General features: G+C 45.6%; 1 protein-coding gene across 8 annotated transcripts in view; it reads right to left on the bottom strand.

Moving 5' to 3' along the window:
- CRTC1 (CREB regulated transcription coactivator 1) overlaps positions 1 to 18,720 on the bottom strand; it is a 1,230,699-nt gene that overhangs the window by 321,369 nt on the left and 890,610 nt on the right. The window lies entirely within an intron of this gene.

The raw sequence follows: 18,720 nt of genomic DNA, 5'->3' as shown, positions 1-18,720 counted from the left end.
CAAGTGGATGAATGTATGCCATCTCAATAGTATGAACCGTACATGCTTCAGCCGTACACGTACGGGTACGGGTACGTCACTTGAAGCTTACAGGCTTCAGCCCTATGCGTACAGTACTCATGTTGAAGTTGCTGCTGTCTTGGCTTTAGATCAGGATACCAATAATGTTGCTGCACAATCTTAATGCTCCAAGTCAAAGTAGCTGGAACCGATTCACGGGATTCATGATTTTCTCATGGTCAGCTTAATGTGGCTTGCTCCAGAGTTGGAAACAAAGACAATTTGTTCACACTAGCTCCTACAGGAAAGACTAGCAATATTGTCTAAAAACAAGTATTGTTTCAGTTCATTAAATAAACTTCAAACTAGGAATTATCGTGCGAAGCACGGGCACACCTGCTAGTCAACATATGTAAGGTGTAGTCCTCACATGCAGGTGCTGCCATCGCATCACAAGCAGACTCAAATATGTGCTGAATTTTGTAATCCTGTGTGTGGTGTCTTGGCACATTGCTAGTGGCAACCATGGGCCGAGTGATCGGGAGAAAGGGGTCCAAAGACGATTAGACGCAAAAAGATTGGCCTTGCTTCCTTTTGACAAGTGTGGTCGAAACAAGCTCATAAGAACTAGCATACAGTTGAGGTCAGAAAAGCAACCATGAACCGCCATGTAATACGGCCATAACCCGATAACCTTGTGCTTTGCGAAAAGTCAACGTTTACGAGTAAAAGAGTGGCAGGGCCCGTAGGGCGCTGTGTTGACAGGAGAAAAGATGGGTTGAGAGCATGCGATTATATGGTGCAAGGATGTGTAACTGGAAGAGTGACGCAGGACTTTAGCAAAGAAGGGATGTGCAAGTGAGGAATGGCAGGGGACAGCACTTATCAAATGTTGCTTTACAATGTCAAGGGTGGGGATGGGGCTGCACACTATGGGAAAACATGACTACCAGTGCAGTATGGCCCGCCAAAACCACAACTGCGTATGGGGTCATTAGGTCATTTGACACGCCTCCAAGGACTACAGGGGGATCTTACAAATTTGGATAAAGTCTTTTCAAACTTCTGAGAAGAAAAACGTGATTTATAGAAGATCTACAGACATAGCCAATGTTAAAATCAATCTTGGGCAGATATAAATCAAATCATGAGGTTGATTTTGCCAGCTCACTACAAAAACAATGAAATCAACAAAGTAATGGTCCAATTACAGACCCGGGTATAGGTGCACAATTAAACACTGCAAGAACAAATGTTGACAGACAACGCTTTGATATACCCAAAGGAGACACTGGACACAAAATTACAATTGCAACCAGAATAAAGAAAACGTCCATAAACTACTTGGACTTTAAAATGTGTGTTCTCCACATTCATGGATACTGCATAAGAGGTGATAGCGGCTGCTTTTGTTCACAGGTTGCAGCACAAGGTTATGTTTGTGGGCTAGAAAAACGATTAGCAGAACTGGTGTTGCATGCCAAGAACAGAACAAAGAATGCAGAAGCAGAGCGTATGGAATTACAGCTGTAGAGCTTTCAAGGCAGGTAGAAGAGGCCCTATCAAGGGAAATCTACAATTGAGTGAGTGGGGCCAGGCGAAGGGAGCTGCACACACTGTTCACAGTGCTGCACCAAACAGCAGCACAATATGCAACTATTGCAAAGAGGATGGTGATTGGAGGTTTGAATGTCCTAACAGACAACAGCACAATTATCCAACAGCTTCCTAACCCACCTACGTTTCTTAAAATGGATACACCTGCTTTTCCCCTACAAACCACTACAGAGACTGCTGCAAAGGAAGACTCATTTGAACATCCTGAAAGTAACCATGTCACAAAACCACTGATCAAGGAGGTCCTTTTGTGCAACATGCATAAAAGGGCAATCTGTACCTTAACTTGTTGATACAGGGGTATTAGGTGAAACTATATTTTTCTATTCAGCGAAATAGAAAAAGATCAATATAGAAAGAGAGCTCAGAGCGTTCTTTCTACAGCGAACAATTGGCTCAATGAGGGAGGCTCCCATGAAACCCTAATGGCAAGAGATGTTTTTGCCCTACAAGAGACTTGGGTAACATTTGACATTAAGCTTGATGGTTATACCATATTTCAGACTATGGCCTCCCAGGGTGAATGTGGCCGCCCAGCAGGGTGTTTGTTGATTGGAGCAATACAGGTTCAACCCTAGACTTTTACATCAATGTGACCCTGGAGGTAACATATTAGCTATAGAAATATCCCCACATTTTGACATTTTGATAATTAACATTTATGACCCCCCCCCCCCGGTATTACTCTTACTAAGACCATACACGATCAATTGGATACCATTCTGTCCTCCCGACACCTGGGGGCCGAGGGTATCCCTGTAATATTGTGTGGGGACTGGAATGTCAAATGTATTGATCTAATGGGGTGTGGGTCATACGCTAATATCTTTGATCACTGTTCCTTATGCATGGGGAAAGCTAATGACAAAGGAAGGCTGTGGCTAGACTATCTGAAAGAATGGAACTGTTCAATACTAAGTGGTCATACTATAGGTGATTATCCGTGTCAGGCGACTTGGTCAGTGGGGAAGAAGAGCGCTCTGCTCGATTACATAGCGGTCTCTGAATGCCTGTTGAACCAAGTCCAGCAACTACTAGTTTCCCTCAACACATATAGTGACCATGTCACCCTAATTCTGACGATGGGGGACGGGAGGTAAGGGGGTGGGAGGTGAGGGCCTCAGGGCTTGTGGAGAGGTGATGCCCAGTCATACAGGAAACAGGATCGCCTGGACAGAAAATAACATTGAAAGAATGATTGCCATCACCTTTCCGGAGGATTTCAGAGCAGATCAGGTACTTAGGGGTAAAACTCGAGGCTATTGAGGACTGGATTGCACATCTCACCGAGAGAGTTTTTAAGAGAAGGCCTGTGCTTAGTATTAAATGTAAAGCAAGGGGCGGTAATACTTTCGATATCAACATCCGCGAGCAAAAACGCGCCATGAGACGTGCCATCAGAGCCCATAGGTCGGCTGCCCCTCATACTGCCGATATAACAAACACTCGCCAATATTAAATTTGCAAAATTAAAATTTTGCATTTGGCTGCACCATTATCGCCAGTCTCAGCAAAGAGTGTCTTGGCAGAGGTTCATAGAGGCTATGTGTAGTAAGCATAGCCGTAAAATCTGGCGCCTATTATTCCAAGCTAGGTGGGACCAGATGTTGAGAATTCTTAACCCTATACCTGGGGACCAATGGGTTAAGCACATATCTGCCAAATTCTTTAGTGACGACCCCTGCTCTCCAGTGATTAATTCTTTGACTGCACCTTGGCCCCTGCAATTGAGCCATAGTATAGTGAAGCAGGCTATTCTGAAGCTTAAGTCATCAAGGGCCCCTGGACCGAATGGTTTGGCAAATACGGTTCTTAAAAAGGGACCCCGACAACTGGGCTCAGATGTTGCTAACCCTTTTCTCCCGTATCTGTAGGTCTTACTTGGTGCTGCCAACTTGTCGACAGTCCATTCTTATACCTGTGCACAAAAGGAGTGACCGGGGTAACATGACCAACTACCGACTGTTTTCCATGTTGGATGTTACTAGCAAGATCTTTATGACATTTGTATTGAGGGAGTTGGAAAAGTGGGCTGCGATTAGGTGTTCACTTTTGCTCAAACAGGTTTTAGACCTGGCTAGGGCACTAAGCATAATCTAAGAGTGCTGATCAGCTGATCAATACCACACTTGGCAGGAAGGATGCCACCTTGTATTTTACTTTCATTGATTTCCACAGCACCTTTGATCAGGTGAACAGGGAGACGCGGTGGGCCAAACAGAGCATTGAACTGTCCCAGTTGGCTTTTGCATATTTTGAACCTGATGCATAGCGACAATTCCACTAGAGCCAGACTGAACAATGAGGGGGTGGGGGAGATATCTGACGCAATATACATACATCTGGGGGTGAAGCAGGGGTGTGTGGCAGCCCCCATGCTTTACAATCTTTTTATCGCGGATCTCCTCCCTTGCATGGCCTTCAAGTCTAATTGCCCCACTAAAATAGGAAATCATGCTATCGTGGGCATGCTCTCTGCCGATGACCCGATTCTGTTTGACAGGACCATGTCAGGGATAAAAAGCATGCTTAATGAGTTGGCCTGTTATGCGACACAGCTGGACTGTCCATTAATTTGGGAAAAACCAACCACTATAGAATATGCCCAATCTTATCCATACTTGGGCTTGGTGTTTGAGACACAGCCTAACTATGACCGGATTATCAGCACTAAAAAAAAAAAAAAAAATAGCTAAAACACTCACACTCCAAGCATGTAAGTTTGCCAGAGGCTCAGCGTGGTATAGTATGGCTGGGATTGTTAATGCTTTGTTCCGGCCATCCTGTATGGCCTCGAAACACTTACTATTCAGGATTTGTCATGGCTGAATAAATTGGAGGGCCCTTATTGGCGAACTGTGCTGAGGCTAAGCCTGACATGCCCCATGGAAAACCTCTGGCTAGAACTGGGTCTAACATCTTTAAGAGGCGTGACCCTGCGTGCCAGGGGGTCTATTTAAAATCCTGTGCAGATCCTACCTGTAAGTTATTGGCAATGGTTGGGGGCAGTTATGACTCAAAGGATCTTGCAGGGTTCCAATTTTAAGACCCTGAACGAAAACCTATTCACGAAGATTGACTGGCCATTTGCCAAAAAGAGGCCACCGTTTTGTTTATTTAAAAATATCCTTTGAACACAAACTGGGACTGGTGTGAGAATTACAAACACCAGGCAAAGTTAAAAGGATACATGGCGGTATTGCATGTTGTGCACCGCTATCTTAAGATTCAACCTTACCTACAGCTTTCCCCGGCCCCAGAAGTTAGACAGTTAATTCTAAAGTTATGCATACATCAACTGCCAGTAATGGCGGTGCTGGGCCCCCGCTTGAAGGTACCCTTGGAACTTCGGTTTTGTCAACCTCCTGATCACGTGAGGAATTACGAGGAGTGGAGGAAACTCGTACAGAAGCGGAAATTCCCAATCCACTACTAACGCGTCCCCTAGAGCTCCTGTCGGAGGAAATTCCCTTGAGCAATACTGTTCGCACTTTCGATTCACCTCGGTCGCGAACAGATCCACTTGAGGGGTTCCCCAAAGGGTGAAGATCTCTTGAAGGACTTCCTGAGCTAGTTCCCATTCGTGGGAGACTGCTCTGCCTGCTCAGAGCATCTGCCGCCATAATCTGCTCTCCAGCTAGGTGAACTGCCGATGGAGAGATTCCTTCTTGAATTGCCCAGAACCAGAGCTGAATTGCCTCACTGCACAGTGGAAGTGACCCTACACCACCTCTCTTGTTGAGGTAGTACATGGCCACTGTGATGTCCGTCATTATCAGGACATTCTTTCCCCGTACAGAGGGCAGGGAGGCCTTCTGCGCTACTCTGACTGCCCTCAGCTCCAAAAGGTTGATGTGTAGTTTTGACTCCGATTGAGATCAACGACCTCGGACTGTCAGATCGTTGGTCTGGGCTATCCACCACACGAGTCAGGCGTCCGTCTCTACCGTTCGCTCTGGCCATGGTTGCCAAAACGATTCTCCCTTATTTTCTGGCAAAGTTCTTATTTACAGCAGGACCACATTCTGGAGTTTCCCAGTTTGCCATGCCCTTCCTCTGAAGGGCTGCTTGAAAAAGTAGTAGTGGATCCTTTTGAGGGCCTCGATTCAGAATATCCGTCATATCTTCTTGCTCATAGGTAGGAGAATTCCTGCTCCAGCCCAAGGACTATTCATGATATTCTTGTATGCAGAAACTGCATGTTCAGCCGGATCAGGTATGCCAAATTCAAGCTCTGGAAAATTGTCTGTGCCACTAGCAGACTGTAGGCAATCAAAGATCAGTTAACTTGGATTCCTGATCAATAGGTTCCCCAGGTGCATTTTGGGTACCGTAACCCAAACCAAATGGAGAAGAATCCTCGTCAGAGGCTTGCTCGTCCTCATAAATTGAGGACATACATTTGAAAGTCTTTTTTCGGTATAGGCTTATAGGCAGTCTCTGTATTGGGCAGAGGCTTCGAAATGGTCCAAGTGACCTTCAAAGGTGTCGACACTGCTTCGACAAAGGCGTGGATAACGTAAATGGCGTCGATGAAACCTTTGATTAAGGTTTCGACACCAATGCCGATTTACTTGACGTTGCCTTCGATTTATGCACAGATAGGCTTGTCTCAGTCGACGGTTTTCTCTTTTTTTTAAAGGTATCAGAAGGGCCATGCTCTCTAGATGATACCCTCATCGATTTCCCGCCGGATCTAGAGCGACTCGTCGATTTGACACTCAGGTTTACCTCAGTAGTCTTTGGCCTCCCTCTGATGGATTGACTGGGGCATGGTCTTTGCGTAACTCCTTCGAGGCGGTCGAGGCCACATTCTCGAATATACACAACGAACTCCTGAAAGCCTCCCAATTTTTGGGGGAATCATTTTTGGTTGGGTGCTTGATAAGCTCCGTAGAGGTATCAGATGAAGAAGAGGGAGACCTTTGGCGTCTCTTCTTCAATGAAGACGAAGACGGTCTCGATCGACTCCTCGATTGAGGCCTTTTCCACTTTTTGCGCCGAGACGAGTCCCTAGACTCCCCAGACTAATTATCCCTCTTCGAAGCACCCCTACCCACCGCCAGTTTACCTCGGTGCTCCCTGAGAACTTTTCCTGTTATGGCCCGACAGGTCCCACAGACATCGGTCCAATATTCAGAACCCAGGTACCACAGGCAGATGCGGTGGGGAGGGGTCAGTGATCGACATCTTCCCGCAGTCATTGCATTTCTTAAACCCAGACTTTGGGGTAGAAGGGTTGGAAGATTAAGACATTTCTGACGAAACTGAAGCGCGCCGTTAAACACTCGAAGCAAAGTTTTCGGAAAAAATCAGAACTGAAGCCAACAGGCACGGCTCAAGCTATTTGTACTGCTGATGACATTGACACCTTGCGGCAACCCTCCTGAGACATCAACATCGAGCACAGCACCCTCTGGTGTGGAATTTCTTTTTTCAGCAGCAGCAAAGCTGATACAAATATCAAAGATGAGGAATATGTGGGAGGACACAATCCATTCCAAATATTACTTTGTTGAAAAGCATCCGACAAAGACAATTTTTGTTACTACTGACGAACTGTGGAATTATTCTTTGGTTATGTGAAGAAAATTATTTCGAATATTACTATTATAAGAGGAAAGTTGGAGTTACAAAGAAATGTGCTGGAACTTTGTTGAAAGCCAGGATTGTTTTTTTTTTCTTTTTGGAACTGTGGAGCAGAATCCTGCTTGAATCTGGGGAAGGGAAATTCGCCTAGATAAGGAGAGAGAATGTTGTCATATTGTGAACTATTATATTGTATTGCCTTTGAACTGCCATGCATTACCATGCGTTACTGGTGAGCGTTTCCTTTATTTTATTTAAGGCAGGGAAATCCTTCTCAGGGTAGGGATAGTGAGGAATTAATCCAACCTTTTGAGTTGCTAATGCATCTTTTGAAAAACCTTCACAAAGTTGTCTGCCTTACATTTCTGACCCCTCGCAATATATGAGAGCAAATGGGCAATCAAATAGAATGACTTACCTTATTTTCCCAAAATATTGAAAAAGGATCTGGATGACCTATTACCAGAAAAGTCTGCGTTGATCAAATACATAGATTTAGTGCGACCTTCTCCCTCTTACGATGCTCGTAATCAAAACACACTGGTGCTTCTAAATACTCAAGGGTAACATAGGTTCCAAGTAGAAATTAATGTTATGAAAGAGAAGGGTACACTATTTTGGACATATTCCCACAGGACCCGACAAAATTCGAAACCTACCATTAACTCCTATAAAATTATTTTGGGGAATTGCTGGATGTTGTCGACCATGGATATTGGGCTAGGCAGCCCTCGCTTAGCCATTACAAGATCTTGCACATTTAAACACCTGAGCCTTTACAATGGTCTGCAGAAGAAAAATAAACATGCACACCTATTAAACATGCTTTCTCCAACATGACTGTTCTAGAGCTGCCCAACCATGAGAATCCTTTTACCCTTGTTTGGCATGAGTGGGACAGGTTACACTTGGATGTGCTCACACAGAATAATAGGGGAAAAACATAATATTTTCATATTATAACACTACATTAGAGCCAGTTGCTGACGGGTTTACTCCTGTTTTTGGTTTGTGGCACCTGCCACTTTAGCAGTACAAAATGTAGCGCTGGGATCTCGATCCATTGTCACATGTGGTTAATGCCTTGTTGCATAAAACGTAAAATGAAAACCAGTCTACTTTCAGACCCAAAACAGGAAATGATTTGATTAATCTCCCATCAGTAACTTAGTGTACTGTTTTTAATCCTGCCTCTTTACTATCACACAACTTATGGGTAAGCGCAGCATAATACTTATTGTAACCAAACAGCAACAAAAAGCAACAACACAAAAGATCTCCAAAATATCATATTGCTGTACCCTTACAGAATTCAGAAAAGGGGGATGGTTGCTGGCTAAAAAAAATTGGTATTATCCATTTTTCAGACTAAAGCACAACGCTATTGCAAGCGGCGTCTCATTTTAAACAAAATGCTGGGAAAGCTGTAACGACTAATGCTGGGGTACATTCCCTACCCACAGAGATCTTGTCAAATTGATTTCATACAGATGCCAAGATGTTGTGGTCTTGAGTATGTACTCCAATATTTTTCAGGATGGGCGTACGCTTACACAGGGAGGAAGGCTGTTACTAAGACATTTTTAAAAGCATTGATTAGGGATGTTCTAACAAGATTTAGAATACCTGCAAGCATAAACAATGATAGAGGGACCCACCCTAAGGAGACCGATGGTGGAGGAAAATTGTGAAGCATTTTAAATTCAACAAAAGCTTCAATGCACACTCTACCCACAATCGGCAGGGAAAGAGGAACTGGTCAAAATGTGCACGGAAACAAACCCCTAAACGGCACTTCCAGCAGCAGTTATTTATACGAGACATTGGGTAATAGTAAAACAGGTTTAAGCCCATATGAAATCCATATGGGTCATCCAAAGTGCCTTCATTCATCGCCAGTAGCTTTAGCACAAACCATTACACATCCCACTTATGACTGGATATTAAATTATTGAAAGATGCTAATGAAATGCATCTGGTCCATGCACTCATGGGTCAACAACAAAACAAATCAGTGCTGAAAGAAAATGTGCATGCCTGTCCTTACCAGGGTGTCGCCGACTGGTGCCTAAAAGGTAGATGAATGGTAAACTGGCCTGGACCTAAGCTGTAAATACCCTTACCAAGATTTCTTGACCACTGGTATGTCCGTCTACATGGATACATGCAGAAAAGCCTCTAATGACATTACACCCCTTACTGACAATTCATTTTTTTGTTTGCATGGTTAATCATTAGTGGACAAGTTGAAATGGAGTACAGCAATACAAGCAAATGTTTTCGAAGTGCTGACTCCAAAAACCTATTTTCATAAAAAAGGTAAAGACGGACCACCACACAATCACTAAAAAAAGATGCAAGGCTCTGGTTCTGGTGGATGAAGTGCAGATTTGTAGGGCAAGGACATTTTGGGATTGCCTTATGGTGTACATTATTTAGGTTTTCTCCTCAGGGCAGCTGAATTCACGGCTAGTTAAGTTCCCCCTGAATTGTACGCTCTTCCAAATTGGTTGTCTGAAGAAAAACAACAGACAATGTCACCTGCAACTACTCCCAATCCATCTAAATCTGCTCCACATGGAAAGCCTAACACCCCTTTATAGTGCAATTGAATACTCGGACCATGGCGCAACATTCACCCTCAACACTGCCCATTGGCTAGAGATGATTTACTCTCGGCGAGCATGACATGGCTGGGCTATGTGGAGAATTGATGTGCTGAGTGAATTTTTATGGCTGGCTAGTAGCTTACAACTTGGAATCGTTACCCCTGCACAGACAAAATTCAAATGGCACAAGCCCTCCCACACGATTGACCTGATGTTCTATTGCACGCTTTATATTTTGCAGGAAGAGTTAAGAGAAACTCTTGATCAATTGGCAGGTGGACGGAAAGATACTGACTTTATTCTTAAGTTATAGATATGGTCGCCAACTCTGGGATTTTGCAAGACTGTTGACAAAGCAGCATCTTGTTCCCTAAGAACACTAACAATACAATTGTACTGAAAGGGGATGTACCTAGGGTCTTACTTCTGTAACAGCTCAGCAACCATGGTATGTAATACCAGTCAAAGAAGTGATCATTGGCAATCTGCAATATCCCCTTTGTGATGTGAGCTGAACATACTGTTAAATTAGGCAAACACATTGTTTACTTTCCATCTTGGGCCAGACATTTGTACTCATCTCTCACACGTCCTATTCCTGGATTAAAGTGCCTTCTGAGCTGGCATGCCTGCCCAGAATTATTATTCAGGAATTCATCTGCAGGTCTATAAATAGATTGCCGTTATTTTAAGCCAAAAATCTACCGGGATTGCCCGGGCAAGTTCGAGCACCTCATGCACCAAACATTACTCTATATTTATCTAATAATACTCCAAAACTGCCATGGAATCACAGTGCATACATTTGCTCAACACATACTCTTCCGAGTCGCCTCTTTCTAGAATAGAGTCCATATATAATTTACTTTATAACATTTGTAGTGCGCAGCCATAAATCCGTAGGTGTGAGGGCGCGGATGACTGAAAAACAGGCAAAAGGGTATCCTAAAGTCAGATGAACACCATGGAGAAAGATCGAAGAATAATAATTAAATAGGAACGTTTTAAGTTGCTTAAATCCAGAGAGTTTCTCAAGTGAGAAGGTAGAGCATTCCAAAGCGCCGGGGCCGCAAACAAAAAAGCACCCAGCTGTGCTTTTTTGGTTTTAAATCTTGGTTGGTGGAGGAGATTAAGGTTGTTAGAACGCAAATTTCTAAGGCAGGGTTTGTTTCCTATATACCTTTGTAGATATGGGGGCATCGTTCCCTTGAGGCATTTGAAAGTGATGACCAGAAGTCTGAAAGGTATCCGAGACTCCACAGGGAGCCAGTGCAAGGCTCGATGCGCTTCAGAGACAGGGGCCCTATAGGAAAGTCCAACTACGACTCTGACCGCGCCATTTTGGACCACCTGAAGATGATTGATGGTGGATTTGCTAAAGCCTGCTAGCAGACTGCAGCAGTAATCCAGTTTAGCTCCTACAATTACACGGCAATAGATTCAGCATTTTGTTGAGAAATGAGCGGTCTCAGATGTGCCAGCAGTTTAATTTAGTAGGTGGCAGATGAGACTATACTGGCTACATAGGGCTTCATGTTAAGGGACTGATCCAAAAATCACACCCAGGATTTTAACTTTAGGCAAAGTGGGGATTTGAACATCTCCTAACTGGAAGTGCTGGTAAACTGGGTCAAGTTTAGCTAAAATGCCCTCCGATCCCACCACCATGAGTTCAGTCTTACCGCGGTTAAGAGCGAGGTTATTAAGCATCATCCATTGTTCAATAATGGAGAATATACGATTTAGTTCACACTCGTCCAGGTCATGCTGACCCGTGAGAGGGATGACACATTGTGTGTCGTCTGCGTAGTTAGAAAAGAGAATACCCTCTTGAGCAAGGGGAGCGAAAAAAGGCACCATGAAGATGTTATAAATACAAGGGGATAGACTCGCTCCTTGTGGGACTCCAAAGAGCACCTGAAAGGCCGGTGCCTTAGCCTCATTGGCACACACCCTACTAAATCTATTTGATGAAAAAGAGAGCAGCCACTTGGTGGCGGCCTGCGAGCAATTGGCTACTGACATAAGCCTGTCTGCCAGAAAAGAATGGTCAACAAGGTCTAACGCCGCAGATTGGTCCAACGAAATTAGGAGCGAAATCTGCTGTTTAGCCAATCTCTGAAGCAGTTGAGATTTGAGGTCCAGTAAAGAGTTCTCAGTACCGAAGCCTTGCCTGAATCCTGACTGGAATGGATTAAGGACAGGGTGTAAATTGAGATGTCGAGCAATTTGATTATATGGAGCCCGGCCCAATATTTTCCGCAGAAAGGGGGTGTTAGTTATCGGCCGATAGGCCGGGACCGTCTGATCCAGGTTGGAGTTTTTTAAAAGGGGGGTGACCCAGGCTTGCTTCATCTCATCTGGAACAATGGCATTAAGAAATGAGGAGTTCACAAATTTGCATATGGCCTGTACCAGTGTGGGAGGGCAAGTTTTAATTATAGTAGAGGCACAGGGATCGCCTGTGCAATTGGTAGCTTTCAGTTTGGATATAATAGATGATAATTACTCCTCAGATATAGGAGTGAAGTCAAAAATAGGAATGTCTGGACTCCTAGTAAATGTATTGCTAGCTATAGGAGTGCCTTGGATCTCATAGGCATTTTTTTTTGTAGCTATGCCTTCACGGATACCATCGAGTTCCTTTGGTGCACGGATATCCAGAATGCCAATGCTAATCATCATTTTTGATAATCGTAGCTGCTGCCGGCTCTGGGACAACCTCTTGTTGTTTCAGAATTTTGAACAATTCCCTAGAGTCCGATGAAGTGCGAGTAATTCTGGTGTCCAGGTACAGTTTCTTAGCTTCCGTAATGGAAATGTATATGTGTTAGATGCTTTTTTGTAGTTGGAAAGATCTAGCTGGAATTGGTTGACTTTCCAGACATAACATAGCTTGAGGGATGTAGCTTTAAGAGATTGCAGTTCAGGGGAGAACCATAAAATTAGTTATTTTAGAGTCTGCAGGTTTTTTTTTTATTTTTTAGAGGCGCAAGGGTGTTCAATCTAATAATAGCAAAATTCCTTAAAAACAGAAATAAAAACGGAATACTGCAGAGAGATGGCAGCGTTTTAAAATTAAATTAAACTAATAATGGACAAACAGCATCCATCCTAATACAAACATTTATTAGTCTTGGCTCCCCTACCTGCATGAACAAACTCCTTTCCTGCCCTTCCTTTCTCTTACTTCACCCTTAACTTTCTCTCTTTTTGTACTACACCATTTTCTGGTCAATGCATACTAAGCAGACCAAGGTCCTGCTGTTCCTGTGTGGGATTTAACACACTTTTACTCTGACATGGTTTACCCACTTAGGTTGTACTACGGTGGTGAGGTGGTGCAGTCTCCAAAAAACAAATGTGGAAGCAAGTCATCGAGAACAGCATATTATCTTAGAGCTGGGCACGATTAAGAGCCTAACCAACCTGTTTTTGAATATCACTTCTGCAGGTGTGCAGATTAAATGGAATATAGCATGGGCTCAATTAGAGGACTTCAACCTACAGACCATCTATGACATTGAGCACCAAGCCTTGCTGCAGGCCTTCACAAGGGACTCTGGAATACCAGCTGAACTATGGCCACCATGAACACCCTGGAAATATTCCAGGTGGCAATGTAGTTCTCTATGCTCATTTCAAGCATGCAGACCCGTACAGGAAGTGTGGCCCTCCACCTAATGAATACTGCTGGCACCCAGCAGGATGATTAAGGGTTTGGGAGATAAGACTCCCGACTGACAGAGTGGCTTCATTTGAAGGGCTCTAGAGGACAATCCTAATTTCAGGTTGGGTAAGGAAACCAGTGGGAATTTTGGCAGTTGGAACATTCACAGCATGAAAAAACTATGCCCCAGACTGGCAGTAAGGTCTGTTGAAAGCAATACTCGATGCCAATGAACATCCATTTCACAATAATTGCCAGATTCAGAGAGCATGTGGTCTACGGACGAGCAGAGGGAATTCTATAAGTATGAATTATTCCATTCAATTAAACTGACCTGCCTAGATAACCTCGAACTCCTAGTATAGCAAAAAATATTAAAATTATGTAGAGGGTGGCGTGGCCAACTGCCGAGAGATGCAGACGTGAATCTCTTGGGCTCCCAGGGCCACCCAAAGCATCCCGTTTAAATATCCTGTTATCCTGTGGAGAACAAAGTAAAATCCATACCACTGGATCAAGCAGATGACTGGGATCCGACTGGTGTGAAATCCATCCTGAAGCTCAGACCTTTGCTGAGAAATCCAGAGCGGGAGGTTTGAGTGACAGTGTGCCACAAGATGGCCGCTGCCAATGGCCTTGAGGACGGGAAGATATAATGCGACATAGCGAGTGAGCCTGTGTTGAGAACCTGACTGGCTGGTGTCCACCCTCTGGACCGACAAGCGAACACTGGGCGTCGTAAACAATGTGACACTCCCGGAGAGAACTGAAGCGGCTTAGCGGGGCTGCCGCAACCAAGCGCTAGCGGGAAAATCGAGCAAGAACAGATAAAGGTGCACACAGACCTACTGGACCCGGCTGACTGACTGCACAATAGCTGCCACTGTGCCCCTTGGATCGCAGGACAGACCACATGGAGTGGGGGCGGGGTGACAGTGGCAGAGAAGCGGAAGGCCCACAAGAATTTGACTGCCCATCTACGTGCTAAGGGCACCCGGCTGGAGAACTGATTTAATTAGGGAACGGTCTTAACATTGCCTGAGTGCTACAAAGGAAAGTGTCAAAGAACTCCCGAGGGGCTACAGCACCGACCCGAGTGCCCACTGCGAGGTAGGAGACTGCGCTTATTGCAGCCGTTGTGGAGGAGCGCACCCCTGCAGACCCCAATTAGTGAGGCTGAGGGAAGTTCAACACCGTCCACCACGGGAACGCTGTGCTGAAAGGCAAGTCACTATTGTGCTGGTGGAGAGGAGGTAGTATGGAGAGCGTGGCGTGGGGACAAGAAACAAAGGACACAAATAATTGTCTGGGGAAAAGCGGGAACAGGAGAAACCCTTGAAGGAACACGATAAACACTGAGACACAGCGATAGCGTGTTGATGTACTAGTGCAACAGCGTGGAAAGCTTGCCGCCGTGATAGCGAGACCGGAATGGACAAACTGTGAGACTACAGGGTGATATGGCCCCGCGCCCTGGCAATGACAATCACGCCCAACGGTCAGAGTGTGCCACAAAGGAACCACGAGAACACCTGGGGTAAGATGCCATAACAACAGATCCCTGCAGCCTGCCCGAACGGAAAGCAGCTGGGACTCATGCGGCTGGGTGCTGAAGCTACGGATAAGGTATGCCTGATAATGTGCTGCTAGGGTCACATTAACCTAGACCCCCATCCACTGAAAGCTCGGATGTATGTACTGAATCGTAATTTAAAAAATAGCCCATTCTTCTCCGACATTGCAAACAATACCCTGTGTTGACAAACTCAGTCACTATAACACTGGGCAGCGCCCCCCTCCATCTCCGCCGTCCCAGAACTAATTGGGGACGAGACTCACAGACGCGGTGGGTCCGCCGTCTAACTGTGTCCCGCGTTGGCTGACCGAAACCAGGCTGAAGATCGTGACCAGCCCCGGGGGGAAAGCCCAGACCGCACAGGACAATCACTGACCCCAGGAACAGCTCCAGTCACGGAAGGAGAAAGGAAAACACACAGTACTGAACTAAAGTACGGTACATAGCAGTCCTGTCTTGACCCCACTCCTGGAGACGAACAGTGGGGGGATTGTCTGTGCTGCCAAACCACGAGGGGTGTTCCACTGCTTTGAAACACCCACAAGGGAAAACAAAGGGGGAGAACAAACGGCACCAATACCTGGGCAAAGCTTCCCCATTCCCTCTCCCATACCCCAAGAGGAACCATACTACCTTGTGACGCACTGGAGCCTTAATGAATGCGTTGTTGAGCCCCTGCACTTACAAGATAGTCTAACCGGACTGGGCCAAACACTGGTAAGCAATTTGTTGCATCCAAAACAGCTGCAAGAATACCTGGGCCCCATCCCTACAGTACCACGAACAACGTGTACCAAGCAGTATACCAACCCGGCAGGTCCTACAGGAGACTGTACCAATCAAGGCGAACCTTCCTCAGTGAAATGCACACAATATAGGTGGAGGTCACAAGAATCGCCGGTTGACCCGCAACTCACAGTTGGACTGCCCAGCCTGTGCCTACCTGCCGCAACCGAAAACCCCTCCCTCGATGAACGACTGTTCACATCTACCCCACTTGTACAGTGGTTGCCCCCGGCAAGGTGATGCCCACTTCCAATATGGGCAAAGACCAGGGTAAAAAATACTCTATACAAAACAAGATGGACCAATACATGACGTCATGGTTACACAACCAAGAAGAACATGAACCAATAACTGCCACTCCAGGCTCAGAGAGTATGCTGTCCTTGAAAGATGTAATGGCCGCCATTGCAAGAAAATGGACGGCATAAGCATGGATGTGTCGCTCATCCGCCACGACCTGCAGAAGCTGACCTCTCGCACGGGTGAGGCGGAGCAGCGTATCTCTTGCACTGAAGATGGAATACGGGAGTTGCAACAGCAGCTGAACAGCATTAAGTCTAAATTGAAATCGCTAGCAGATAGAGTGGACGAGGGTGTGGCAAGACCAAGAGGCAACAACGTAAGGATCCTCAGCCTATGCGAATAAGCGGAAGGTCCAAACATGGAACTCTTCCTAGAGAAGTGGCTTACAGACATGTTTGAACCAGACTCCTTCTCCAAGTTCTTTTCGATTGAGAGAGGACACTGCATGCCGACTGGGAAGCCGCTGCCCAGAGCTCTGCCAAGTAACGTGATCGCAAAACTCCTCAACTACAGGGACCGCGATGCACTGTTACAGAGAGCACGTGCCAAAGGCACACCAACTTACAACGACTACACCAGAGAAGTACAGAAAGCTAGGCAATCATTCGACCAGCTCAAGAGACAACTGCAAACCTTCAATGTAAAATACGGTCTTTTATTCCCGACCCAACTCAAAATATACTATAATGGAACAACAGTCCACTTTACTAACCCGAAGGAGGCCTGGAAATGGGCAGAACACCACATATGAGACTGGAGGACTCTACGGAATAACAGAAGAGGGAACCCGCATGCCAGACTGGAAAGGAGACCGCCCTCACCGCACTTGCCGGCAGTAAACCCTCCGGGTGACGCAGAAGGATGAATACATGGCAAGACAGTTTGGCACGCAGCGTGGGACCCCCTGGACGCAAGGGGTAGGAGGAAAATGCCCCTTACAATCTCCAAGTCACATGCTGAATAAGGATATCCAATATGCAGGCGGCCACCGGAGATGCCACCCCGAAGAGTGCAAAGTTTGACCAAGTTCGAATTGTTTAATTGTCATCTGATTGTTTCTTCTCTTTTCTTTCTTCTCCTTTTCTTGAGCTGTCAGTTGTTTGGGCGACAGATTCTTCAAGTTGGGAGGAGTATAGGGAGGGGGTGGGGAAGTTACTTACTATGGTTTTCCACGGGTCTGGGACGCACAACACACATACTCCTACGCAAATGCACTATATTCTGGGACAGCAGTACGGGCATCTACTCAGATCTTCACACACAAGATGCAAGAGCAACCACTTTACCTCTGATGGCGTCGTCTGGCAGTGATACACAAACCTTACGATTCCTGACATGGAACGTTAATGGGCTAAGTAGTGGTATCAAAAGGAGACTGGTCACCCAAGTTCTAAACAGGCACTCACCAGATGTGGTGTTACTTACTGAGACCCATTTGGCAGGCACAACCTGCAATCTATTTAAGTGTACCAACTACCGTATGGCACTGCATGCTGGCTTCACCACAGGTTTGAGAGGGGTGCTCATATTGCTTCACAAAAGGCTACCTTTCACACTCTCCAAGGTGACACAAGACACGGGGGTAGATATGTCCATATAACAGGAACACTGTGGAACCAAACCAAGCAATATTCGTGTACTCACCACCTGCACTGATGTCCACATTCAAAGAGGATGTTACCCCCTTGATTGTCAAAGATAATTCGGATATACTGATCCTGGGGGGTGATTTTAATGAGGTCATGAACATAGAAATAGACTGCATGCACCCGAGAGGCAGAAATTCTGATAATCGCACAAAACTGGCCACCTTCACCGAGGCACTAGGATTGAGAGTTGTGTGGCGAGATCTCCATCCGGCGAATACTCCTCCTTCTCAGGAGTCCATGCTTCCCTTTCGAGGTTGGACTACTTCTTTTGCCAACTACAGATATACACAATGTGAGCAGTGTGACCTTACTCCTAAGCGGAATCTGTGACCACTTCCCCCTGCTAATGGAATTGAGAACGACAAGACCACTTCCCCCGCCCTCCTGTGACCTTAACAATTACTATCTGGGTTTTCCGGAATTTTTAGACCATATCCAAAAATCTACGAAAACCTACTTTGAACTAAACACAGGGTCAGTTGATGACCCAGGGGTACTATGGGAGGTATACAAACCAGTGCTGCGAGTTGAGATCATCTCCTGGACAGCAGCACATAAGAAAGCACACTTAGAAAAGGTGGAAGCAGAGGTGCAAGTAGAGCAGGCAGAACAATCCCACCTGGCACTGGACCTGCCCTAGACCAGCTGCTCATTAATGCTTGCCCAAAAACAATTGCAGAATATAGCCCTAAATAACGCCAAACAAGCACACAGAGCAATGTGTGACAATCTATGAAACTGGAAACAAAGCAGGTAAAATGTTGGCGTGGCTGGAACTCAGATGAGGGGCATAGGCAAGTTAGAAAGATTAAACCTGACAATGCAGAACCTTTGCTAACCGACGAAGACATTGCGGAGGAGGGGGGGGGGTTGCAGCTTACTATGCTGATCTTTACAAATCTCCTGAGCCCCCCGCTAACA

Source organism: Ambystoma mexicanum, chromosome 1p (genome assembly GCF_040938575.1).
Source record: "Ambystoma mexicanum isolate Mex_15411 chromosome 1p, UKY_AmexF1_1, whole genome shotgun sequence".
NCBI lineage: Eukaryota > Metazoa > Chordata > Amphibia > Caudata > Ambystomatidae > Ambystoma > Ambystoma mexicanum.
Note: the sequence above shows the minus strand (reverse complement) of the source record. Positions and strands in the feature narration are given on the sequence as shown.